Source organism: Eriocheir sinensis, unplaced genomic scaffold (genome assembly GCF_024679095.1).
Source record: "Eriocheir sinensis breed Jianghai 21 unplaced genomic scaffold, ASM2467909v1 Scaffold87, whole genome shotgun sequence".
Classification (NCBI taxonomy): Eukaryota; Metazoa; Arthropoda; class Malacostraca; order Decapoda; family Varunidae; genus Eriocheir; species Eriocheir sinensis.
In genome coordinates this window covers 601,312-627,255 of record NW_026112241.1, presented here as the reverse complement: position 1 = coordinate 627,255, position 25,944 = coordinate 601,312, and the positions used below count along the sequence as shown (strand labels likewise).

Genomic DNA, 25,944 nt, shown 5'->3' with positions numbered 1-25,944 from the left:
TTGTTCAAGCTTTCCTTGACCTCCTGCACCGTTAACTGTATCTCCTGCATAACCCTTCCTCTTTCCTGGCCCGGTGGTTGTACGAATTCGTCTTCCTTTGTGAAAACTCTATGAAAGCTGTTGTTCATCACTTCTGCCATCTCTGCTGGGTCTTCATATGCAGTTCCACCCATTTTCAGTTTATCGATTGTTTCTCACTTCTTTAATTTGCCGTTCACATGTCTATGAAATAATTTAGGTTGGTCTTTGCATTTGTCGATTATATCTTTTTCATATATCCGTTTTTCTTCTCTTCTAATCTTTGTATATTCATTCCTTGCTTGTTTGAAATTGTTCCATGCATTGATTCTTCTTCGTCTCCTCCATCCCTTCCAGGCTTCCTCCTTTCTTTTTCTAGCTGCCTCGCATCTTTTGTTAAACCACTCCTTTTTACCAACATCCTTTTTGGTTACCTCAGGGACATAACTATTATCGGCTTCTTTGTACAGCTTTAAAAACTCCTCCCACTTGTCTTGGGTACTTTTGGCTTTGTACAGCCCACTCCAGTTTGCATTTAAAAAAAAGAGTGTGTGTGTGTGTTAAGCCCTTCAACCTATAGCCTTTCATCTCTGTAATAGTATTTATCTATGTTTATCTGTGTATGTATATATATATATATATATATATATATATATATATATATATATATATATATATATATATATATATATATATATATATATATATATATATATATATATATATATATATATATATATATATATATATATATATGAGAAATCAGGGTAGGAAAAGATCACGATTTCCCTTATAATGATAATCTTTTTTATGCTTTTTAATATTTGTCCTGTAATAGATTAAATCACATAATTTAAATCAAAGCAACTCTGATATATGTCTGTCTGTTTATGTGTTTACAAATTCCATCATTTAGTAATTATTTACTTGCATTTCTTGGCTTTTGGAAATGCGTATCATCACTTTGCTTATATCCAGCCATCCATCTTGTTTCTTTCATAACTTACCAAGTCCTTCCTCGCTCTCCAGGCCTCAGCATCACCAGACCTTGGGAGCAGCAGCAGCCCAGTGCCAACACCAGGCCACAAGACCCCAGGCTGCCCAGCACACTGCCAGTGCCGGGGATCTTCAGACCCGTCTCCAGCCTTAGGGAATGGAGGGCGGAGGGCTGCAGTGGCGGTGGCGGCTATAGTAATGTGTCAGCAATATTTTTTTCTGCCTCTAGGTGTGGTAGTCTTTCTTGGTGGTGGGTCCCGTCGGCCAGCCCCAGCCCTCTATAGTGCAGGGAAGTGTTTATAGTGGCGCCACCTTGCCTGGATCACTTCTGATCCCCTCTTTTAGAGAGAGAATCTAGAGTCTGGGTTGACAGGCGTCCACCATGACAGCATGTGGGTAGTGTTGGGCCACTCGGCAGTGACTGAAAAATACTGTCTGTGGTGGTGGGAGGGACCCAAACCCTCATCCTGCACTGGTGGTCACTTTTTGTGTCAATTATTTATTATTACTATTATTATTATTATTATTATTATTATTATTATTATTATTATTATTATTATTATCTTTTTTATGTCGTAGCCTATAGCAGCGGCAGGCTTTGGTCAGTGGCCTGGCGGTGGGCCCGCGGTGTTTTCAGTGGCAGGGTTGTAATTCCTGGGGCTGGATAGAGATTCCCAAATATCTTCTGCATCGGCCTAAAAATGCCCCGAAGAGTGCTGGGTTTTCAAAAATTTCCCCCACCTGAGGATGCCTTCTAGCCCCCAAAAATATCTGCCAAAATTAGTCCTGAGTGGTGGTGGTGGTGGTGTTGAAAATGTTAATGACAGTGATGAGAAGCATTGTTAGGGGTGCTGGTGTGTAGTGATGAAGTGGTGGTGATGTCAGTCTGTGGTGGTGTTGAAAACTAGCCTCTTTTAAACGGTGATGAGTGGTGGTGAACGGTGTTTACTGTACTGGTGGTGATGCAAATTGGTGTTGATGGCCTTTGTGGAGGTGTTGATGGCAGTGGTGATGAAATATAGGCATGTTTAGAGGTTCTGGTGTTGATGGTGGAGGTACTTGTGTTGGTGGTGATGAAAATTGGTGTTATAGTCCTGGTGGTGATGATCTCTATACCTAATGGTGTTGTAAATATGCATCTTTAGTGGTGTGGCAGTGTTGAAGGCAGTGGTGATGAAAAATCGGTGTCTAGTGGTGTTGTGTGGTGGAGGTGAAACATGCATCAACACCATTTTTGTCCATTCCAAAATTTCATGTATATCTATTGCAGTTCATTTTTATTTATATATATTTTTATTACTTCAACAGGAAAGGAATGAAGAGAGAGACAGGAGAGGATAAAAATAGCTTAATCTATCTATCCCAATCTATTCTGCAAGGTGTACAATAGGGAACATTGTCTTTCATTACACCCAGTCCTTCAGCTCTTAGGGATGGCTCCAGAGTCCAGTCTTAGCAGTTAAGTCCCCAAAGTCTTGTTCATGTTATTTTAGTGCCAGTGAGTGCCTGCTTACAGTGCCAAAGTGACCCTTTCTGTCCCTTCCCTTCCTAGCTCATGGGAAGGTTGGTGAGAGAGAGAGAGAGAGAGAGAGAGAGAGAGAGAGAGAGAGAGAGAGAGAGAGAGAGAGAGAGAGAGACTACATACATAGAAAATCAGACCACACAGACCCCATGGTCCAGACTAGGTGGTCTGTCCTTAAACCTAAGTGATTCTACATTAATCAGATGGCTCCAAAACGTTGCTTTTCTATTCTAGTTAATATTAAGTTCAAGGAAGTGACGGTCGAGCTTGTTTTTAAAGGAGTCAATCGTGTTGCATGTTATTACACGAGAGAGAGAGGGAGAGAGAGAGAGGGGTCGTTCATTATCATAGCTATTATTATTATTAGTAAGGGAGTCTAGTTGGTCATTATTAGCATTTCCTATCTCCCATTTCCTTATATTGATAAAATTTGTATTTGTTTTGCAGATTTGAGTCAACAGCAGGAAGACAAAGGAGGAAGAAGGAGGAGGAAGTGATAATAAGAGGAATAGCATAAGAAGAACAAGAATTAGAACAGTAGTAATAGTATTTTCCTCTACACATTCTCTCTCTCTGACACACACACACACACACACACAGAAAACACTTGAAAATTCTTTATTTCTAATGTTTATTAATTTATATTCTTACATCAATTTCCAAGTCAGTCTTAATAGTACATACAACACGAACATATACATACATAAGTGTTTTATACTCCCGTTTGGTTCCTTCTTCTTCTTCTGCTCAGTTCATTGTATTCCTTCCTTCCTGTTCTATTTCTTCCCTCTCTTCCTCTCCATTCCTTCCTCATATCTGCTTCCTTCCCATTCTATTTTTCTATCTCTTCAGACTCCTATTCATTAGGTTTTTATCCATTTTCCTTTCATTACACACACACATATTTGAGGCATTTGGAGGGGAGGGGACGTAAGGGAAAGGCCCATTGTGTTCTAGTCTGCACTGGGAAAGGAAGGTCTGGCTATTCTATGCATTCCAGGAAGAATAAGATGAGAAACAAGTTGCAAGGGAAAAGCAACCTTGTGTTGGGCGTACCAAGAGTTGCCTTACCCTTGTAACTTGTGTTTTGTTCCTCCTGGGATGTGTAGGATAGCCAGACTCTCCCTTCCCAGTACAAACTAGGAAAAAATAGGACTGTTCCTTATGTCCCGCCTCCTCTGAAAGCCTCAAATATACAGTTACAGATGACTGTACTTTACACATTAACCTTGTATATATTTCCTTTTTCTCATCTCTGTTTAACTTCCTTATTTATCACTCAAGTTCTTTCTCCCTCCCTTTCATGCATCTTTCTTCATCTGTTTACCTGTCTACTCCTTCCTTGGTCTCTCTCTCTCTCTCTCTCTCTCTCTCTCTCTCTCTCTCTCTCTCTCTCTCTCTCTCTCTCTCTCTCTCTCTCTCTCTCTCTCTCTCTCTCAGCTCACAGGCCACACAGGATGTCACCCACAGGAAGTTGATAACATCCCACAGACACATGCCCTCCCCCAGACACATAATGGACCCTGCCCTGACCCGCCCCCCTACATAGCCACATGACCTTCCTTATGTCACTATGTGTATGTGTGTGTGTTTGTGTTCAGCAATAAAAATATCAATTTGCAAAGTGTGTTTTGTATTACATTCAAGTGAGTTTCGAGAAAGAGAGAGAGAGAAGGAAGAAGAGAAGCGAGATGAGAGAGGACGGGAGCTAAAATGATGACAAGAGAGAGAGGAAGAAAACATCCAGAACAACAACAGTTTTCCTTGAGCTGCTTCACTAAATAACAATAAAAATCATGATAAAAACTAATAAAAAGATACACCTAATAAACAAATATATAACATAAAACCCATGAAATTAATACAGGAAATCTCTGGTGTCCAACTAGCTAGGAATAAATAGCATAGGATACCAGTGCCAAGTACTAGTATAATACATGGCTCCATGGTGCTGTGGCTGGCATGCCTACCTACAAATTTGCTGGCCATGGTTTGAATCCCGGCTTGGGCAGTTAGTATGCAGGTCATCCTTTGTGTCTGGGTGATCATGTGTACCTGGAGACCCCTGGGGAGGCACCTGTGGTAGTCTGAGTGTGTCCCAGGGTGCTGGGCTCCTGCCTCCACAGCCTCCAGGGGCAATGTAACAGAGATGAGCACTGAGGCCATGCACACCAAACTTTACTTTTGACCTGGCCTAAGGATATGGGATGTCTGGATTTAACTCTACAAGAACACAACTAAATAAGGATTGGTGTACAGCAGCCGGGCTGCTCAAGTGGTGGCCGCAGTCTGCATCTGGACCTTGTGAGTGCTGTGGCCCCAGACCGGGCTTTGGGAGTACAGGAATGTAATAACATAACATGAAAGACATGTAATGGACTGTATGGGTCTTCTGAGATTATCTTCCTTCCGTCCTTCCTTCCTTTCTTCATTTTTCAGAGCTGTGGACAAAGACGTTCATTAATATACCTATTGTTCTCATTATTATTATTATCTTATTATCATTATTCTTTCTTATTCCCTTGCATGATCACAGCTTCCCTCACAGCTTCACCTAAATGCAGGACTGGGATAAAGTTAACACTGCATTATTTTCATTCCCCAAAAGATATTTCAAAGTTATTTCCTTAGCTGTAAAAAAAAAAAGGCCCTTATCTCATTTCCCCACACATCTTTTCACAGACACAATTAAGGCACCTAAATGAGTCTGGAATAAGGTATTTCTGACTAAACCAAACTAATTCATGATCTCATTTACCTACACAGCTTTTCACGGCCACAAAACACCTAAATGAAAGTCTGGAATAAGGTTACCTGGTATTCCTCCCTCCTCCTGAAGGTTTTCTGACTACACTAAAGACATTCATGATCTCACTTACCCACACAGCGTCTAGCACATGCCTCATCTTAGCAACACTATAGTAAGACTCATCTTAAACTGTGGCTGTAAGGTGCCAGGTGATCTGGGAGTCCAGCGTATATATATATATATATATATATATATATATATATATATATATATATATATATATATATATATATATATATATATATATATATATATATATATATATATATATATATATATATATATATATATTTTTTTTTTTTTTCTTACTTATGTCAGCTTATCTTAGCATACATTCCCTCACGATATAATCTAAATATAATTGTGAAACTACGTACACATCCCAAAACGTGAGGGAAACTCAATAATAAGTATAGCATTTTTTTTTAGCAACACTAAAAAATATATGCCACATTTCTTTATATGCTTATCAATATCTTATCCATAATAAGTTAACTGTTCTTTCATATGTTATAATACTAAGATTAAATGTGTATACATATTTGCTGATCATATTTGTCATGGTTTTACTTATATTAGAACATTTCTACGTCGCGGGCTAGGAGACACGCGGCAGTGCCATACAAGGGGACCCTTACGCTGAACCCCCCCACACCCACACGTTAAGCTGAGCCAGACTATACCAAATCACACACAGATGCTGCTTACTGCCTTCATACCACAGCTCTGAGGTCACTGGCTAGGTCTGAGGTTACTGAGTGCATTCTGAAGCCCCTGATGCAGAGAAACAATCTATGTGTGTGTGTTCTGCTTGAATGTTTTAATGGAAGGGAGGGAGCTCATGCAGCTGACACCACCTCAGCACAACAGTACACAGGACTCTTAACACTAGCTCTGTGTGGTAAATATTCTTTCCCCTTTGTTGCTATGACTTCATATAAATCCCTCTATGATGGAGTTGATGTTGTGGAAAGTCAACAGCTCCTTCCCACACAAACAAGGTCTTGGTGTTTCCTTCCCCTTTGTTTACATAGCTCAGGTGTTACTCAGTATAAATCTCTGCATCAGTGTTCAGCTCAAGATAAGGTTGAAGGAAGCCATCTCATGCCTCCAACCCTCCTTCCCACACAAACAAGGTCTTGGTGTTTCCTTCCCCTTTGTTTACATGGCTCAGGTTTACTCAGAATAAATCTCTGCCTGAGTGTTCAGCTCAAGATAGGGTTGAAGGAAGCAAACTCATGCCTTCTGACACCTACTTGACACTTAAAACAAGCTGTGTGCTGTACTTTCATTCCCCTTCAGCTCAGTTTTATCTTCCAACACACACACTGGCAGTGGGGTCCAAGCCCCTCTACCGCTAGGGGCTGGGACAGGACTGGGGTGCCATGCCAGGAGAACGTACATACATATATCTTGGCTGTGTGTTCTTCCCTTATGCAGCTAGTAGTCACAGCATAACAAAACCATGATCAGACTGCTCTCAAATAACCACACTCCCTGCTCCATTGTTTTGTTTTCTAATTAAATGTAGTAATCCTTAAAATGTCAGTCAGCGAGCTAGTCAGAGCATAGCAGATCCACTAACAAGCCAGCCAGACAGTTCTCAAAGTAATCTTACCTCCTCCCTATTTTCTCCTATGTAAACTAACCTAATTTCTTCTTATATTACTTTCACAAAGGTAGGCAGTGGCTGAGTGGTTAGTGTGTGGGGCCCTGCATTCACCACGTGCTGGACGACGTGGGTTTGAATCCCCCTCTACTACTACTTTTTTCACCTGTCGCCGAGTCGCGAGTGTCATACCCACTACATGCTGTCTGAAGACCACCCATCCCATCAACCCGGACTCTAGAGGAAACTACGAGGGGCTGAGGAAGGCGAAGACATCTTGAAGGGGTAAACTGGGATAATTTAGGGATTCATGAGGGCCAGAACTGCGGATTGAGAGCCAGAGAACCAGGTAGAAATGTTCACAATAATTTAGTTAGAGTAATAGTAGGGGGCAAGAACAGCATATACCACAGCGAACACTTAGAAAAGAAAACAATGATCCTAAGTGGATGACCTGTGGACTAAAACACGAGATTGGGTTAAAGAAGGAATTTATCAGAAAATAAAGAATGGGGAAACACATCTCAGGGGCCGGTACGTCGAACTATCTAGATTAGTTAAGAAAACACCAGGATAGCAAAAAAGAACTATGAGATCAAAGTAGCAAATGAGGCGAAAAGTAATCCTAAGGGCTTCTTTCAGATGTATAGAACAAAACACGGGAAAAATTGGACCGCTGAAAACAAACACAGGGAGCTAGTAGAAAATTACGAAAATATGAGCACATTGTTGAACGACTACTTCATTTCAGTATTCACACAGGAGGATCGAACGACTATACCGGAAAGAGTTCAGGTGTACGAGGGCGGGGATGGCGATAAATTGAGGGATATAATCATTACCAGGCAAGTAGTTCAGGATGAGATAGATAAGCTTAAGAAGAACAAGTCGCCAGGTCCTGACGGGATATTTGAGGGTATTAAAGGAGTTAGGTGATATAATCAGTGATTCACTAACCGACATCTTTAAGATGTCGGTAAATACTATGTGCCGAGCCTATGGAAAGTAGCTAATGTGACGCCGATTTTTAAAAGGGGACAGGTCAGTTGCTTCAAACTATCGCCCAATTAGCTTAACATCGGTTATAGGAAGATGCTGGAGTCCATAATAGCCAGGAACATTCGGGAGCATTTAGAGAAACATAGCTTAATTCACGACTCGCAGCATGGGTTCACAAAAGGTAGGTCATGCCTCACCAATCTCTTGTCCTTCTACAATAAAGTATTTGAGGCGGTTGACAGAGATGAAAATTATGATGTAATCTATCTTGATTTTAGTAAAGCGTTTGACAAAGTTCCTCACCAACGACTGTTGCTTAAATTACAGGCTCACGGAGTAGAGGGTAAAGTTTTGAACTGGGTCAAGGCGTGGCTTAGCAATAGGAAGCAAAGAGTGCAAATCAATGGTAAAAGATCTGACTGGGGATGTGTTACGAGTGGGGTCCCACAAGGTTCGGTATTAGGTCCACTTTTGTTTATTATTTATATCAATGACTTAGACACAGGAATTAGTAGTGATGTTAGTAAATTTGCAGATGATACCAAGATCGGTAGAGTAATTGAGTCGGATCAGGACGCTAGTATTCTCCAAGGTGAACTCAACAGATTGATGATCAAGGATCATGGATATGACTGGGCGGATATATGGCAGATGGAGTTCAATGTAGGGAAGTGCAGTATTCTGAGTGTTGGTAGGAACAACCCTCACATATCTATTGCTTAAATGACACTCTCATAAGCAGGTCTGGGTGCGAGGATTTAGGGGTCTTAGTGAGCTCTGATCTCCGTCCAAGGGCACAATGCATTCAAGCTAGAAATCGAGCTAATAGGGTACTGGGATTTATTTCAAGGAGCGTAAGCAACAGAAGCCCCAAAGTCTTCCTCAAACTATATTTAGCATTAGTTAGACCTCATCTTGACTATGCGGTTCAGTTCTGGTCACCCTACTATAGAATGGATATCAAAATGTTAGAATCGGTGCAGAGGAGGATGACTAAGATGATACAGTGTGTGAGAAACTTGCCATACGAGGAAAGACTCAAACAGAAAAACTAGCATACTCTAGAAAGGCGACGGGTGCGGAGACATGATCGAGGTTTATAAATGGATGAAGGGCTTTAATAAGGGAGACATTCATAAGGTTTTGTTGGTAAGAGAACCGGGTAGGACACGAAGTAATGGGTTTAAACTGGATAAATTCAGATTCAACAGGGACATAGGCAAAAATTGGTTTACTAACAGGGTGGTGGATGAGTGGAATAGGCTTAGCAGTCATGTGGTGAGTGCCAATACAATTGTCACATTAAAAAATAGACTAGATAAATTCATGGACAGCGATATTAGGTGGGATTAGATACACGGGAGCTTAGGGTCAAAGGAGCTGCCTCGTACAGGCCTACCGGCCTCTTGCAGACTCCTGCGTTCTTATGTTCTTATGTTCTTATCCAAGTGAATCAAGAATGAGTTCTGGGGGGCAGCATGAGCCAAGAATAAATGGCGCCACTATGAAAATTGCCTGCACCATGGCGGGCTTGGGCCAACCACCAGGCCCATGAAGAAAGCCCATGGGAGCTATAGGCAAAAAAAAAAAAATAAATAAATAAATAAATAAATAAATAAATAAATAAAAAAAAATACTATCTCGTCACAGCACAGTAGCTTCATTAGTTAACAAGCTGCCCATTTACTTCTGACTTCATTAAATCTCTAACTGCATCATTTGTGACCTTTACTGCCCAGTGTTTAGTTCACGTATAAATCACGTACAAATCTTGCTCTCCCACAGTTCCTTCAGCCAGTAGCTAATACAACAACATTAACAAGCTCGCCATGACATTTTTAGGTAATGTTCTCCACCAGTAATTAGTGTTGTATATCCCCCAGTCTTCAGTTCACATAAAATTCTTGCTCCCCCACATTTCCTCGAGGGACAAGTCAGCCACGGCAATCTTGGTTAATTCTGTGCCTTGTCTGGCCACAGCTTGCTTTGATCAACCTTTTAGACCTTGGAGACATATTAGTGAGGCTTTTGCTGCATCATTTTAGTCACCAAATCTTCCTCCTCTGGCCTGACCATGCACTGGGGCTGGTAGTATTATTTTCCTCCTATCATGGTAAATATAATCCTTCTGCCACATAAATTACTTAACATTTTAGATCTTGGAGACAAATTAGTGAAGATTTGCTACATCATTTTAGTCAGCAAATCTTCCTCCTCTGGCCTGACCATGCACTGGGGCTGGTAGTATTATTTCCCTCCTATCATGGCAAATATAATCCTTCTGGCACATAAATTGCTTAACATTCTACAGTTGGCGCAATTGAAAATGTCGCGATGAAGCGTTAACATCCGATAGCGAGACGATTCATCATCTCTACTAGTATTTCAAATTACGCTCCTCTCTAGGTTAAACCGCCACTTGCCGCATGGTTATTGAACATCTGGCAGCTAATTGGCGCCAAGATTGACAGATGACCTTGAACTCAGTGTCTGTCACTGAGTGATGAGAGGCGGTTACCGCATTGGGAAATGATCGATTTTCCTGTGTTTTTTCCCGTCACTCGTCTAATGTTACACTCCTATTCCAACAACAATGGCTGCAAGACCTCAAATTAACAGTGACAAAATCGCAGAGATAGTGGCCCTCTACAAGGCCGGAAAGCCACTAAAGGATATTTCAAATAGTGCTGGTGTTAACCTTAGAACTGTGCAACGCTGGGTGAAAAGATTTCTCGATGGTGGAGGTGTCTCACTACCAGGGCACAAGGAGCACCCTGGCAAAGCAAAACAAATTAACCAACGGACTTTAAATGTTATCAGACGTCAGCTGGAGGTTAATCCACGCCTTACAGCTAAAGAAATACAGCAAGGCAATCCTAATTTACTTGCTTCTGTCAGTTTAAGAACGGTGCAGCATTACATTCACGACGACCTGCAGTACCTCTCTCACCGGCCGCTGCCTAAACCCGAGCTGACAGAACGACAAAGGAGAAACAGACTTATTTTTGCCAAGAAATACAAAGAATGGGATGTCGTTAAGTGGCGTAGTGCTCTGGAGCGATGAGGCCATGTTCTGTGTAACCGGCAACCTGTCTGGCAGAGTGTACCGGCCCAGAGGCAGCGACCCATTGACCCCAAGTACACGAGAGGCGTCGTGAAACACCCAGACAAAGTGATGGTATGGGGATGTTTTCATATCACAGCATTGGTGACCTTGTATTTTCCCTCAAAATGTGACTGTCAACAAAAACAATTACTTGAGCTCTTATGTGACCACCTACCAGACTCTTTTGACATGTGTGGGCCGACTTCTTCATGCAAGACGGTGCACCTTGTCACACTGCCAAGGATGTGACTCGGTGGCTCACAGACTGTGACATTCCATTCTTCAGTGATTGGCCAGGTAACTCACCTGATTTAAATCCAATAGAAAATCTGTGGGCCATTTTGAAACGGAAATTACGACAAGCAGACACCTCATCGGTAACCCGGCTGAAGGCAGCAATCAGGAAGGAATGGGAGGAAATTAACCCTGATACTCTAAAAAACCTTGCCAGTTCCCTTCCTATACGCCTTAATGAGTGCATTAAACGTAAAGGGATGCCTACACGCTACTAGAGCTTGGTAAGTACTATTTTTTTTTACATTTTTTATTGTTTAGTCTTTGTTGTTAAGTCTGCCGCATCTCGCGACATTTTCAATTGCGCCGACTGTACTAGACTGTGGAGACAAATTAGAGACGGTTTTGTTACATAATTTTAGTCAGCAAGGGGGCCTGGCTATGTCTGGTATGCAGTGTTTCCCTTCTATAAACACTCCCTCAAGTGCACCTCTCCGGCACATAAACTACTTAATGTTAAGGATTGTGTGAGCCAACTGGTGAGGATTTTAATAGTAAGGTCTTGCTCTGGCCTGACTATGCACTGGGTCTGATAGTGTTACTTCCATTCTATGATACACCTAAATAGTCTTATAACTGGCCAATATGATATGACCTGGGATTAATGTATTACTGCTATATGCATTTATGTATGTATGTACGTATTTTTTTTTTACAACAAAGGAGTCAGCTCAAGGGCACACACACACACACACACACACACACACACACACACACAAAAAAAAAAAAAAAAAAAAAAAACCCCGCTACACGCTGCTCCTAAAAAAGAAACAAAAGAGGTGTCCAAAAGCAAGGTCAAATTCGGGAGGAGAGATGTCCTGATACCCTCCTCTTGAAAGAGTTTAAGTCGTAGGCAGGAGGAAATACAGATGAAGGAAGATTGTTCCGGAGTTTACCAGCGTGAGGGATGAAAGAGTGAAAATGCTGGTTAACTCTTGCATAAGGGGTTTGGACAGTATAGGGATGAGCATGAGTAGAAAGTAGTGTGCAGCGGGGCCGTGGGAGGAGGGGAGGCATGATAGCTGAGTGTTGTCAAAGAATAGGGGATAGTTGTTTGGAAGATTGTGTCGAGTGGATAGGTGGAGAAACTGTGTTTTTGAGGCGTTGAAGGACACCAGGTTCCTCTTGCCCCAATCGGAAATAATACGTAAGGTCTGCGGCTAAGCGTTCTGTTGCCTCCAGCCTTGAATCGTTAAGTTCCTGTAGGGTGGGTCTTCTATTAAAAGAAGTTGAGTAATGCAGAGTGGAATCATCGGCGTAGGAATGGATAGGACAGTTCGGTTTGGAAAGAAGGTCATCAATGAACAACAGAAAGAGAGTGGGAGATAGGACAGAACCGTGTGGGACACCACTGTTAATAGGTTTAGGGGAAGAACAGTGACCGTCTACCACAGCAGAAATAGAACGGTCAGGAAGGAAACTGGAGATAAAGGTACAGAGAGAAGGATAGAAACCGTAGGAGGATAGTTTGGAATGCAAAGATTTGTGCCAGACCCTATCAAAAGCTTTTGATATGTCCAGCGCAATAGCAAAGGTTTCACCGAAACGGCTTAGAGAGGATGACCAAGAGTCAGTTAGGAAGGCTAGGAGATCACCAGTAGAACGCCCCTTGCGGAACCCATACTAGCGATCAGATAGAAGGTCAGAAGTGGAAAGGTGCTTTTGAATCTTCCGGTTAAGGATTGATTCAAAAGCTTTAGATAGACAAGAAAGTAAAGCTATAGGACTGTAGTTTGATTAGTATGTTCTACTAATGATATATAACAGAAAAAAGGCTGCAAATTTGTTCTCTCTCTCTCTCGAATACTGTGGTCATGTAATATCTTTTGTTGGCTACATGAATTAGATTTAGAGTATAATTATGACATCTGAGTGGTCTAGAATTTGAAATACTGTCTCTCCCACTCACTCCCCCTCCTGCTCTTCCTCTCTCTCTCTGGCACTCACCTGTTCTCCGTGTTCTCTTCCTGTATGACGGCATGGCACTCCCCTCCTCCTCCGGCTCCTTTATGCCGGCACACTTGAGGTGGAGCACATCTGGCAGCAGGTGAACACGCCTTCCCGATGACCCTCCCGGCAGTATTGTTATGGTTCTGGCAGTCCTGTAGGGAAGGGAAAGGTGTTACAAGCCACTCCATGGTAGAACAAGGGACACACAAGCCTGGCAGTACTGTTATGGTTCTGGCAGTCCTGTAGGGAAGGGAAAGGTGTTACAAGCCACTCCATGGTAGAACAAGGGACACACAAGCCTGTAAGGTATGTTTACACAAGCAGTTCATGGGGAAAAAAAGAACAGATGACAAATCAGCCCGCTGTGCACCGATGTAGCAGAAGAAAACAGGACAGAGGCTCAATTTCCTTCCACTGTAGGTGTCTTGCTCCTGAGGAAGGTCAAGTCACAGGCAGGAGGAGGCTGTTCCAGAGCTTGCCAGTGAAGGGGTGAAAGAAAGAAGCTTAGTTATGCCCCAACAATGTCATGCCCAGAGGTTAGTCAAGTATTTATTGTTCTGGTAATCCTGTGTGGCTAGACAGAGTTAAAACAGCTCAAAAGATAATGTAAGAGGCAAATTGGCCTCTTAATTAAGTTATGCTCCCACAATAACATACTCAGTGGCTTGTTCAGCAGTTATCATTCTGGTAAAGGCAAAGCAAGTCATGAGGCAGCAGAAGGAAAATGGCCCATAAGATACATGGTTATGGCCCCTCATTGGTACATCACATGCCATGCCGTGCAGTGGCCAGCGTGCCGGGCTGGGTCCACACACAGGCCAGGGTTCACACCCACAACAAAAATAATAAAAATATTAATAAAAATAATAACAACAAAAATAAAAATGAATAAATGATTAGAAATAATAAGCTAAAAAGACACCACCACAACACACACACACACACACACACACACACACACATACATACAACTAGGTAAATACACACACACACACACACACACACACACACACACACACACACACACACACACAGTCACTTTAAGGCACTATACCAGTGGCCCCAAAGTCGCCTCCAGACTTCCAGTGTGGCATCAAATCTCATCCCTCCGTCAAATTCCATCCCATCCTGAGCTGCGGGCTTTGTTATTTTGTCCCTTTCCTTCAGTGCAGTGTCTTCCAATGGCTTATACACAGCTTACCTTTGATCCTATGCTGGTGTTCATGAAAAATTGCCACATTCCAGGCTGGCCTGGAACACAGTGCAGGGAAGGACATGGACAAACAGCAGAGCCCACGCAGGTGCAGATCAGGATGGGATGGAGTACGACAGAGGGATGAGATTTGACACCACACCGGCACTGCCCTTGTGGATCACAGTCAAGCACTGCACACACACACATGACCTTGGGACCCATGATGACCACACACACACAGAGAGAGAGAGAGAGAGAGAGAGAGAGAGAGAGAGAGAGAGAGAGAGAGAGAGAGAGAGAGAGAGAGAGAGAGAGAGAGAGAGAGAGAGAGAGAGAGAGAGAGAGAGAGAGAGAGAGAGAGAGAGAGAGAGAGAGAGAGACTTTCTTAAGCAAAGAACAAGCTCATTCTCAGCACTTGAAAACCATATAGCAAGACTGTTTTAACTACCACTAAGCCTTGTGATTGCTGGGCTACAATCACTACTACTTGTATAAGCTTGTGAGAAATACATTGACAACTCTTTCTCTCACTCACAAGCAACAAACAAGCTCCCAGCCCTTGAAAACCATATGGCAGGACTGTTTTAACTACCACGAAGCCTTGTGATTGCTGGGCTACAATCACTACTACTTGTATAAGCTTGTGAGAAATACATTGACAACTCTTTCTCTCACTCACAAGCAACAAACAAGCTCCCAGCCCTTGAAAACCATATGGCAGGACTGTTTTAACTACCACTAAGCCTTGTAACTGCTGGACTAAATCACTATTAGTACTTGTATAAGCTTGTGAGACCTAAATAATTTAATTACTATCACAGTCCAGTCCTCCAGGCCAGTCAGTGTTAAGTTATCCATGAATATGTATTGAGATTCAAATATTATGTGGAAATGGAGTTAATATTATTATGCTCAGAGGTGTTAGGTAACTGTGGGTACTGGGGTAAGACAGGAAGGGGAGGGAGGGAGGAGGAAGGGAAGGAAGGGAAGGAAGGATGGAAGGAAAGGGTAAGGATGGTTAAGGGTAAGGAAGGGAGGGGAGGGGAAGGGATGGGAAGAAAGGTAGGGAAAGAAAATAGAATGTAAGGAAAGGGAAGAAAAGAGAAGGGAAAACATGGGATGGGAAGAGAAGGGAAAGGGATGGGATAGGAAAGGAAATCAAAGGGAAAGGATGGGATGGGAAGAGAAGGGAAAGGGATGGGAAGAGATGGGATAGGAAAGGAAAGGAAATCAAAGGGAAAGGATGGGATGGGAAGAGAAGGGAAAAGGATGGGATGGGAAGAGAAGGGAAAAGGATGGGATGGGAAGAGAAGGGAAAAGGATGGGATGGAAAGAGAAGGCATAAGGATGGGATGGGAAGAGAAGGCATAAGGATGGGATGGGAAGAGAAGGCATAAGGATGGGATGGGAAGAGAAGGCATAGGAAAGGAAAGGAAATCAAAGGTAAAGGATGGGATGGGAAGAGAAGGGAAAAGGATGGGATGGGAAGAGATGGGATAGGAAAGGAAAGGAAATCAAAGGTAAAGGATGGGATGGGAAGAGAAGGGAAAAGGATGGGATGGGAAGAGAAGGGAAAAGGATGGGATGGAAAGAGAATGGATGAGAAAGGAAAGGGATGGGAAGAGAAGGGAAAGGTAAGGGCAGGAAGGGAAAGGAAAGGATGGGAAGGGAAGGAAAGGATGGGAAGGAAAGGAAATGGAAGGGAAGGGTAACTCAATGGGAATGGGAAGAGAAGGGAAGGATATGGAAGGGAAGGGAAGTGAAAGGATGGGAAGGAAAAAAATGGAAGAGAAGGGTAACACAAAGGGAATGGGAGGAAAAGGGAAGGATATGAAAGGGAAGGGAGGGGTAGCAGCAGAGGCCAAGAGGTGATATCGGGAAAGCGGTTGAGAGTCCAAACCCAGTTGAGGTTCACCAAAAGGCTCAGACAACTATGAAACACTTAACAGTATCACAGTGCCAGCCTGGGAGGTGTGTAAGTCACGGCAAACGGAGAACAAGATGAACAGACTGAGTTAGAGCCTTCAGAAGTGAAAGAATACCAGCCCAGGAAGTGCAGACATCAGGCCACTCAGAGAACCAGCTGGAGAGATGAAACTAGAACCTTAAAAAGCAATACTAACAGCCCAGGAGTTAAAGAAATAAGGAGAAACAGAGAACATGATGGAGAGTTGGAACCTTTAAACTAACAGAATGACAACCAGGAACTATAGAACCCAGAACAGATGGAGAACCAGCTGGAGAGATGAAATTAAGCCCTAAAAAAGCAATATTATCAGCCCAGGAGTTAAAGAAATTAGGAGAAACAGAGAACATGATGGAGAGTTGGAACCTTTAAACTAACAGAATGACAACCAGGAACTATAGAACCCAGAACAGACAGAGAACCAGCTGGAGAGATGATATTAAACCCTCAAAAAGCAATACTAACAGCCCGGGAGTTAAAGAAATAAGGATAAACAGAGAACATGATGGCGAGTTGGAAACTTTAAACTAACAAAAATGCCAACCCCAGAACTATAGAACCCAGAACAGACGGAGAACCAGCTGGAGAAATGATATTAAACCCTCAAAAAGCAATACTATCAGCCCAGGAGTTAAAGAAATAAGGAGAAACAGAGAACATGATGGAGAGTTGGAAACTTTAAACTAACAAAAATGCCAACCCCAGAACTATAGAACCCAGAACAGACGGAGAACCAGCTGGAGAAATGATATTAAACCCTCAAAAAGCAATACTATCAGCCCAGGAGTTAAAGAAATAAGGAGAAACAGAGAACATGATGGAGAGTTGGAGCCTTTAAACTAACAGAATGACAACCAGGAACTATAGAACCCAGAACAGATAGAAATTTAGATGAACGGATGAAATTAGAACGTTAAAAAGCAATACTAACAGCCCAGGAGTTAAAGAAATAAGGAGAAACAGAGAATATGATGGAGAGATGGAGTTGGAACCTTTAAACAAACAGAATGACAACCAGGAACTATAGAACCCAGAACAGATGGAGAACCAGCTGGAGAGATGAAATTAAACCCTCAAAAAGCAATACTATCAGCCCAGGAGTTAAAGAAATAAGGATAAACAGAGAACATGATGGAGAGTTGGAACCTTTAAACTAACAGAATGACAACCAGGAACTATAGAACCCAGAACAGACGGAGAACCAGCTGGAGATGAAATTAAACCCTCAAAAAGCAATACTAACAGCCCGGGAGTTAAAGAAATAAGGATAAACAGAGAACATGATGGAGAGATGGAACCTTTAACTAACAAAAATGCCAACCCCAGAACTACAGAACCCAGAGCAGACAGAGAACCAGGTGGAGAGATGAGATTAGAACCTTAAACAGAAATACTATCCGAAGTTACTATACTACCATACTACCAGAAGTTAAAGAAGTCAGAAGATGGAGAGATGAAATAAGAACCTTTTAACACTAACAAAAATGCCAACCCAAGACCTCAGAATCCAGAGCACACAGAGAACCAGATAGAGACATAATGAGAGCCTCCAGCAAGCTCTACAACCCTGCAAAGACCTTAGACCTACCCTAGAGTGTGTGGCAGCAACGGCAGCATCTCCCAGAAGCCTAACGAGGCATTTGGCAAGGTGCCTGCACCCTCTCCCTAAGCTGGGTGCTGGGGTGGGAAGGAGGGATTTCAGGGCTACTTAAGCACTGTAGAAAAAAAATAATGATTTCAGGGGCTACTTAGTCATTGTGGATGTGTAAGTACAGTCTTTTGCAGCAGTAATGAGACCACTGGCGCCATCTGGTTGCTGGGTGGGAAGGAGAGAGGCTTGAGGGGTTACTTAGCGTTAGGGATGTTCAAGTGTAGGGAGTGACAGTCTTTTCCAAGTGTAGCCAAAGTTGTTCCTGGAAAAAGGAGAAAAGGAGGAAGGAAGAAGAAAAGGAAAAAGAAACAAAATAAAAACAAAAAAAAGACCACGAATAATAGCAAGAAGAAAAAGTAGAAAGAAAAGTAGAATAAGAAGAAAAATGAAGAAAACATGAAGAAAGAAAAAGAAAAAATCAGAAAAACAAAAAAAGGAAGGAGAAAACATGAAGAAAAAATCAGAAAAAATATAATAAAAGAAATAAATGAAAAAAAACACACAAAAAAACAGAAAAAAAACTTCCGTGCTTGTCCCCGGAAACGAGACCCTGGCCAAAGGTGTTCCTGGAAAGTGACAACAGACAGAAGAAGGAAGAAGGAAGAGGAAGGAAGAAGAAGAAGAAGAAGAAAAGGAAGAAAACTGATGCCTTCTCGAGCACCCGGACTCTTCATGGCAGGAGGTAAGCACTATGGGAAAACATGACGTTATACAGAAGGTGACTGTGATGAAGACTGGGAGGAGGGAATGTACCACAGGGGAGACAGGAAGACTTTTGGCACTCCCATTCTGAAGAAGTTTAACTCATGGGAAGGAAGAAAGGACTGTGATGAAGACTGGGAGGAGGGAATGTACCACAGGGGAGACAGGAAGACTTTTGGCACTCCCATTCTGAAGAAGTTTAACTCATGGGAAGGAAGAAAGGACTGTGATGAAGACTGGGAGGAGGGAATGTACCACAGGGGAGACTGGAAGACTTTTGGCACTCCCATTCTGAAGAAGTTTAGGTCATGGGAAGGAAGAAAGGACTGTGAGTTTTCAGACTAGGAGATGCCAAGAGGCTATCAAATTTAATAGTTCAAGAGGTCTTTTAGTGGCAGTACTTAAGTGCTAGAATACCAGAAATTAAGTTGTTCAAGAAATGGAAGAATTAGATACACTACAACTCTTGAATTAGAGAGTTGGAGGCCACCAAGATGAGCTTGGAAATACAGCAAAAGTTAGATAATTATTCACCAGTCAAGGAATGGAAGAATTAGATACACTACAACTCTTGAAGTAAAGAGTTGGAGGCAACCAAGATGAGCTTGGAAATACAGCAAAAGTTACATAATCATTCACCAGTCAAGAAGTGTAAAAATTAGATACACTACAACTCTTGAATTAGAGAGTTGGAGGCCACAGGGATGAGCTTGGAAATACAGAAGTTAGATAATTATTCACCAGTCAAGAAATGGAAGAATTAGATACACTACAACTCTTGAAGTAGAGAGTTGGAGGCCACAGCGATGAGCTTGGAAATATAGAAGAAGTTAGATAATTATTCACCAGTCAAGGAATGAAAGAATTAGATACACTACAACTCTTGAATTAGAGAGTTGGAGGCCACAGGGATGAGCTGGAGTTGAAGACCTTGAGCAGTAAGTATGGAAACACTCATAACAAAGGAAGGGAGGCAGCAACACCAGCACCAGAGCTTGAAGGCACTCATTCAGAAGCTACAGGACATGTTGTGGGGCCGTATACTCTGGCAAGGCTTCCACAATGTTTCATCATGTAAGACTCTTACCTCTAACACTTTGACCGTCACGTTGGTGTCAGTCTTGATAAACCCTCGGCCGTCTTGGCTCTCTGTGCCTCGGTCTCACAGCCTGGCCACTCTTTGCTTCCTTGGCCTTGTCCTGCAGAGCCTCCCGGAGTGCCCCAAGCCTCTGGTCCAGTGCCGTCATCTCCTTGTTGCTGATCTTCAGCTGCCGGAAACACAGAGCCATTAGAGTTTAAGCCTGTATATTTAAAGTTGTGGAGACCACTGGTGAAAGCATAAGAGTGGAGGAATGAGACGTAGGCTGTCAGTGTTGGCCGTGAAGTAAGTGGCGTGCCATCTTGGAGTGCTCCCCCAGCACACAGGTACTCCAGTAGTGACTTTATAACCCACAGGCCACACCTTTCCCTGCAGGTGGAGTGGCCGGCTGCTGCTGTCCAGGACACTGCTGTGCTTACCCAGAGTGCTCCAGATAGTCCCTGGCCCCTTACTGAGAGTGTTTTGGTGCTCTGGGTTTGTACAGAACTTGCCCTTACTTAAAAAAAAATCACCTTCATAAACAGATTGCCACACTCATACTTCTTATTTAATCTGAAAACCTAAAAAAGTACCACACACACACACACACACACACACACAAGATGAACAGGAGATGTAATAGCTTTGTATAATTAACTGGTGGACTGGACAGTGTATACATAGAATGGAGCTGGTTGTGACAGAGTGGAGGAGGAGACTGAGAGGACACAGTGAGAAGCTGAAAAGGGAACATGTCTCAAGGATAAAAAGAGGTACAGTTTAGTTTTTTACAGCAATGCAGGCACATAAGGGCAGCAAAACAGGAGCCAGGCCCAGCACTGCTCCAGCAAAGGCATGAGAGGCCACAGGGGAGATCAACTTCAGGAGGAGAGAAGGCCAAAGAAGGAGATCAGTTGGGTATTTAAAAGTGGTATTTTAGGTTCATGGTAGAGGAGAAGGGCTAAACTGCCACCAGGAATAACCACACTTTGTTGTATAGAAAGTCTCATTAGTAAGGAAGCATAGATGAGTTTTCTGAGTGAAGACCTATAGTGACTGGGTTTTGTTAAATTATGTTAGGCTAAATTCAGGATATCTTCAAACACATGATGGCCAGCACCCTATGGTATAAATCAACAAGGAATGACCTCACTTTGATTTATAGAAAGTTGCTCTCTCTCTCTCTCTCTCTCTCTCTCTCTCTCTCTCTCTCTCTCTCTCTCTCTCATTCCCTTTCTTTCTTTCTATTACTTTTTCTTCTATTTTTCCGTCATTATTTTATTTTTATTTTTATTTTCTTAATCGTCCCTCTCTTCCATGCTCTCTCTCTCTCTCTCTCTCTCTCTCTCTCTCTCTCTCTCTCTCTCTCTCTCTCTCTCTCTCTCTCTCTCTCTCTCTCTCTCTCTCTCTCCCCCAGTCACCTGATGTACAGGAAGCCGTGCAGTGCTATGGTTATTGTTCATTGGCACAATTCAATGAGGCCTCAAAACAAACACTCATATGAACTTAAGAAGAAAACACCACAAAATGGGAAGTGGGCAGAAAAGAAATACTTCAATGGAACCTTTACCCAATTGGTTCCTAAATGTTGTTCTTAAAATTAACTGTTTGTAAAGTGAAGCCAACCTTCCCATGACACACAATGTGATACACGCCTGACCCCAAATGAAGGCTTCTCTACCAGTGTCTGGGATTTTCTTGGCCAAATCCTCATGCCAATGCCTGGCTTTTCATAGCCTCAGAAACACAGCCACTGGCAAACCGCTATCATCTTTTGTACAGCAAGGGAGGCAGCTCAAGGGCAATGAACAAAAACAACAACAAACAAGCCCGCTAGACGCTGCTCCAACAAAAGAGAGGCCAAAAGAAGTACATCAATCTCGGGAGGAGAGGTGTCCTGGTACTCTCCTTGTGAAAGAGGCCAAGTCATGGCCAGCAGGGAATACAGACCAAGGAAAGCTGTTCAGGAGTTCACCAGCAAAGGGGGTGAAAGAATGAAGATGCTGGTTAACTCTTGCATAAGGGGTTTGGACAGCACAAGGATGAAAGAATGAAGATGCTGCTTAACTCTTGCATAAGGGGCTTGGACAGCACAAGGATGAAAGAATGAAGATGCTGCTTAACTCTTGCATAAGGGGTTTGGACAGCACAAGGATGAAAGAATGAAGATGCTGCTTAACTCTTGCATAAGGGGTTTGGACAGCACAAGGATGAAAGAATGAAGATGCTGCTTAACTCTTGCATAAGGGGTTTGGACAGTACAAGGATGAAAGAATGAAGATGCTGCTTAACTCTTGCATAAGGGGTTTGGACAGCACAAGGATGAAAGAATGAAGATGCTGCTTAACTCTTGCATAAGGGGTTTGGACAGCACAAGGATGAAAGAATGAAGATGCTGCTTAACTCTTGCATAAGGGGTTTGGACAGCACAAGGATGACAGAATGAAGAACCAGGATGATAGATTGAAGATGCTGCTTAACTCTTGCATAAGGGGTTTGGACAGCACAAGGATGAAAGAATGAAGATGCTGGTTAACTCTTGCATAAGGGGTTTGGACAGCACAAGGTGTCGGTGTCTTGCTCCTGAGGAAGTTCAAGTCACAGGCAATAGGTGGAGGCTGTTCCAGAGCTTGCCAGTGAAGGGGTGAAAGAAAGCAGCTTAGTTAAGCCACAACAATGTCATGCCCAGAAGTTAGTCCTGTTCTGGTAATCCTGTGTGGGTAGACAGAGTTACAATAGGTCAGAAGATAATGTAAGAGGTAAACCGGCCTGTAAGTAGCTTGTTCAGCAGTTATCACTCTGGTAAAGGCAGAGCAAGTCATGAGGCAGTATAAGAAGGAAAATGGCCCATAAGATACATGGTTATGGCCCCTCATTGGTACATCACATGCCATGCCATGCAGTGGACAGCGTGCCGGGCTGAGTCCACACAGGCCAGGGTTCACACCCCAGCCCAGGCAGAAAGAAAACACAACAAGGAAAAAGGAATAGTAATGTCAACAAAAACAATAATAAAAATATTATTAACAATAACAATAACAAAAAAATAATAAATCATAATAATAAGCTACAAAAACACCACCACTACACACACACACACACACACAGTCACTTTAAGGCATTATATAAGTGGCCCCAAAGTCACCTCCAGACTTCCAGTGTCGTGTCAAATCCCATCCCATACTGATCTGCGGGCTTTGCTATTTTGTCCCTTTCCTTGAGTGCAGTGTCTTCCAGTGGTTTATACACAGCTTACTTTTGATCCTATGCTTGAAAAATTGCCACATTCCAGGCTGGCCTGGAATCCGTGGCTCAGCCACTGTTGGCTGGAGAGTGTCCCATAAACCTGACCTTCAGCCAGAAGAACACTGTGAGGAGACAGAAGGACAGCCACAAGATCAAGGGTGGGCTGTGTGTGTGTGTGTGTGTGTGTGTGTGTGTGTGTGTGTGTGTGTGTGTGTGTGTGTGTGTGTGTGTGTGTGTGTGTGAGAGAAATTAGGACACAGTGCAGGGAGGGACATGGACAAACAACAAAGCCCACGCAGGTGCAGATCAGGATTGGATGGAATACAACGGAGGGATGAGATTTGACACCACACCGGCACTGCCCTTGTGGATCACAGTCAGGCACTGCAGACACACACACATGACCTTGGGACCCATGGTGACCTTCACAAGCACCTGACATGACCTGTGTATGACCTAATTTGAGCTTCTCTGTTATTCATTTCAGTGATTTGAGAAATTGAAAGAAATGAAAAAAAATCAAGAAAGAAAACAAAATACACACACACACACACACACACACACTGACAAGGCTCTCTCTCTCTCTCTCTCTCTCTCTCTCTCTCTCTCTCTCTCTCTCTCTCTCTCTCTCTCTCTCTCTCTCTCTCTCTCTCTCTCCCTGGTTTAGCACTGAAGGTTCTGCTACCTACAAACTTTCAAAATGGTTGGTTAAACTTTTATCCCCTTATGTTGGAACTATTTCTAGTTCATTTATAATAAAAACAGTGTGGACCTAGTTGAAAAACTTAAAATTCTTCATGTCAGCTACCCTTACAAACTTGTAAGCTTTGATGTGAAATCTCTCTTCACCAACGTACCTGTTAAAGATGTAGTGAGTTTTCTACCAAGTATTTTAGGCAGTGATATTGATGGCATGCCCAGCAAAAATATTATAGAACTAATAAGCTTATGTATTGAAAATTCATGCTTTGAGGGGAAATTTTATACACAAAAATTTGGTATGGCTGTGGGAAATCCCCTCTCCCCTGTATTAGCCAACATATACATGGAATATTTTGAGAAGCACCTTCTAAGCATAATCAAGGACCCAGACATGGTGTGGCTCAGATACGTTGATGACATCCTATGCTTTTGGCCAACTTCCCAGACAATTGATACCTTTTTGGACAAATTAACTCACTGGCCCCATCAATCAAGTTCACTTTTGAAACAGAAGAAAATGACAAAATTCATTTCCTTGATGTAGAAATCATTAGAAAAAATGATTCATTGAAAACTAAAGTATACAGAAAGCCAACTAATATCTTGTCCAATGTTCACTTATTTTCCAGTCATCACATTAATGTAAAAAAATCGGTTTTCATCTCTATGTATTTAAGAGCCAACAGGCTTTCAGACCCTGAATACTTGGAAGAAGAATTGGGTATGACAAAAAAATCAGCAAAAAGCTTAAATATCCTTCCAGTGTTGTTAGTCAGTGTCACACAACAGCAAGACAACGTTTTCATCATAGAAAGGAAAGGGAGAGAAAACAGGATATGGAAAAAAAAAAAAAAAAAAAAAAAAAAAAACTTCTGCTACCCTATCACAGGAACCTTCTCGACGTAGTTCCCATTCTAAGAAAATTTGTTATACATGTATCTTTCAGGTATTTTTTTTTTTTTTTACAACAAAGGAGGCAGCTAAAGGGCACTCAAAAAAAGAAAACAATAATAAAAAAAAGCCCGCTACTCGCTGCTCCTAAAAAAGAAACAAAAGAGGTGTCCAAAAGCAAGGTCAAATTCGGGAGGAGAGATGTCCTGATACCCTCCTCTTGAAAGAGTTCAAGTGGTAGGCAGGAGGAAATACAGATGAAGGAAGATTGTTCCAGAGTTTACCAGCGTGAGGGATGAAAGAGTGAAGATGCTGGTTAACTCTTGCATAAGGGGTTTGGACAGTATAGGGATGAGCATGAGTAGAAAGTCGAGTGCAGTGGGGCCGCAGGGGGGGGGGAGGGGGGGCATGCAGTTACCAAGTTCAGAAAAGCATTCAGCATGGAAATATCGATAGAAGATAGACTCTCAGTATGAGGAGGAGAGCTGATGAGATGAAGAGCCTTAGACTCCACTCTGTCCAGAAGAAATGAAAATACAATAAAACAATCACTGATAAAGAACAGCCCACCGTCATCAACAGGCGTAGTATACAAAATACCTTGTAAAGACTGTAATAAGTTCTATGTTGGCCAAACTGCAAAGGATTTACAAACAAGAATATCACAACACAAATACAGTGTAAGAACCGAACAAGAAGGAAGTGGTCTTTTCCAACATAAATCATCATATGATCACCATATTGACTGGTCTGGTTCAAAGGTTTTAGCAAAATGTAAAAGTATTGAAGAAAGAAATGTAATTGAGTCATGTGTTATTGCAGGGACCTACTCCACAAACATGAATATTAGCGACAGCCACTTCAAATGTGACAAATTTCTAACTGATCTGATTGTTAAAAATACCCCCCTGATTAAAATTACACACACACACACACACACACACACACACACACACACACACACACACGTCGGTTGGCTGCCAATCTGTGTGGATGAATAAGGAGCGGAATAAGTGGGAGGAGAAGCAAAGGGAAGAAAAGTGGAAGTGGAGCAAAGAGTCAAGAATTTGGAACAGAAAGCTGATAAAGATGGTGAGATGGTGCAGAGTGAGAGTGTACAGAGCTTTAAGGAGACTGTGGAGGAGCAGTTGGAGGAGAAGATGGCGGAGAAGGTGGTGAAGGTAATCAAAGAAAATGAGGCACTGGTAAG

At 42.5% G+C, this 25,944-nt stretch overlaps 2 long non-coding RNA genes across 7 annotated transcripts in view; one reads left to right on the top strand and one right to left on the bottom strand.

The window, feature by feature from the left end:
• Nucleotides 1-3,956, top strand: part of LOC126994764 (uncharacterized) — a 33,474-nt gene extending 29,518 nt beyond the window's left edge. For 3 of the 4 annotated variants that reach the window (XR_007749561.1, XR_007749559.1, XR_007749562.1), the window contains one exon: nt 1,048-3,956. This is a non-coding gene — a long non-coding RNA (uncharacterized LOC126994764). The remainder of the gene's footprint in view (nt 1-1,047) is intronic. The other variant, XR_007749560.1, reaches the window with a different exon arrangement.
• LOC126994765 (uncharacterized) overlaps nt 3,883-25,944 on the bottom strand; it is a 35,627-nt gene continuing 13,565 nt past the window's right edge. Inside the window, exons 1-4 of one of the 3 annotated variants that reach the window (XR_007749563.1) lie at nt 19,905-20,082; nt 18,053-18,141; nt 13,301-13,455; nt 3,883-4,977 (exon numbers count right to left, since the gene is read on the bottom strand). This is a non-coding gene — a long non-coding RNA (uncharacterized LOC126994765). Of the gene's footprint in view, nt 4,978-13,300; nt 13,456-18,052; nt 18,142-19,904; nt 20,083-25,944 lie in introns of those variants that run through there. The other 2 variants (XR_007749564.1, XR_007749565.1) reach the window with 2 other exon arrangements.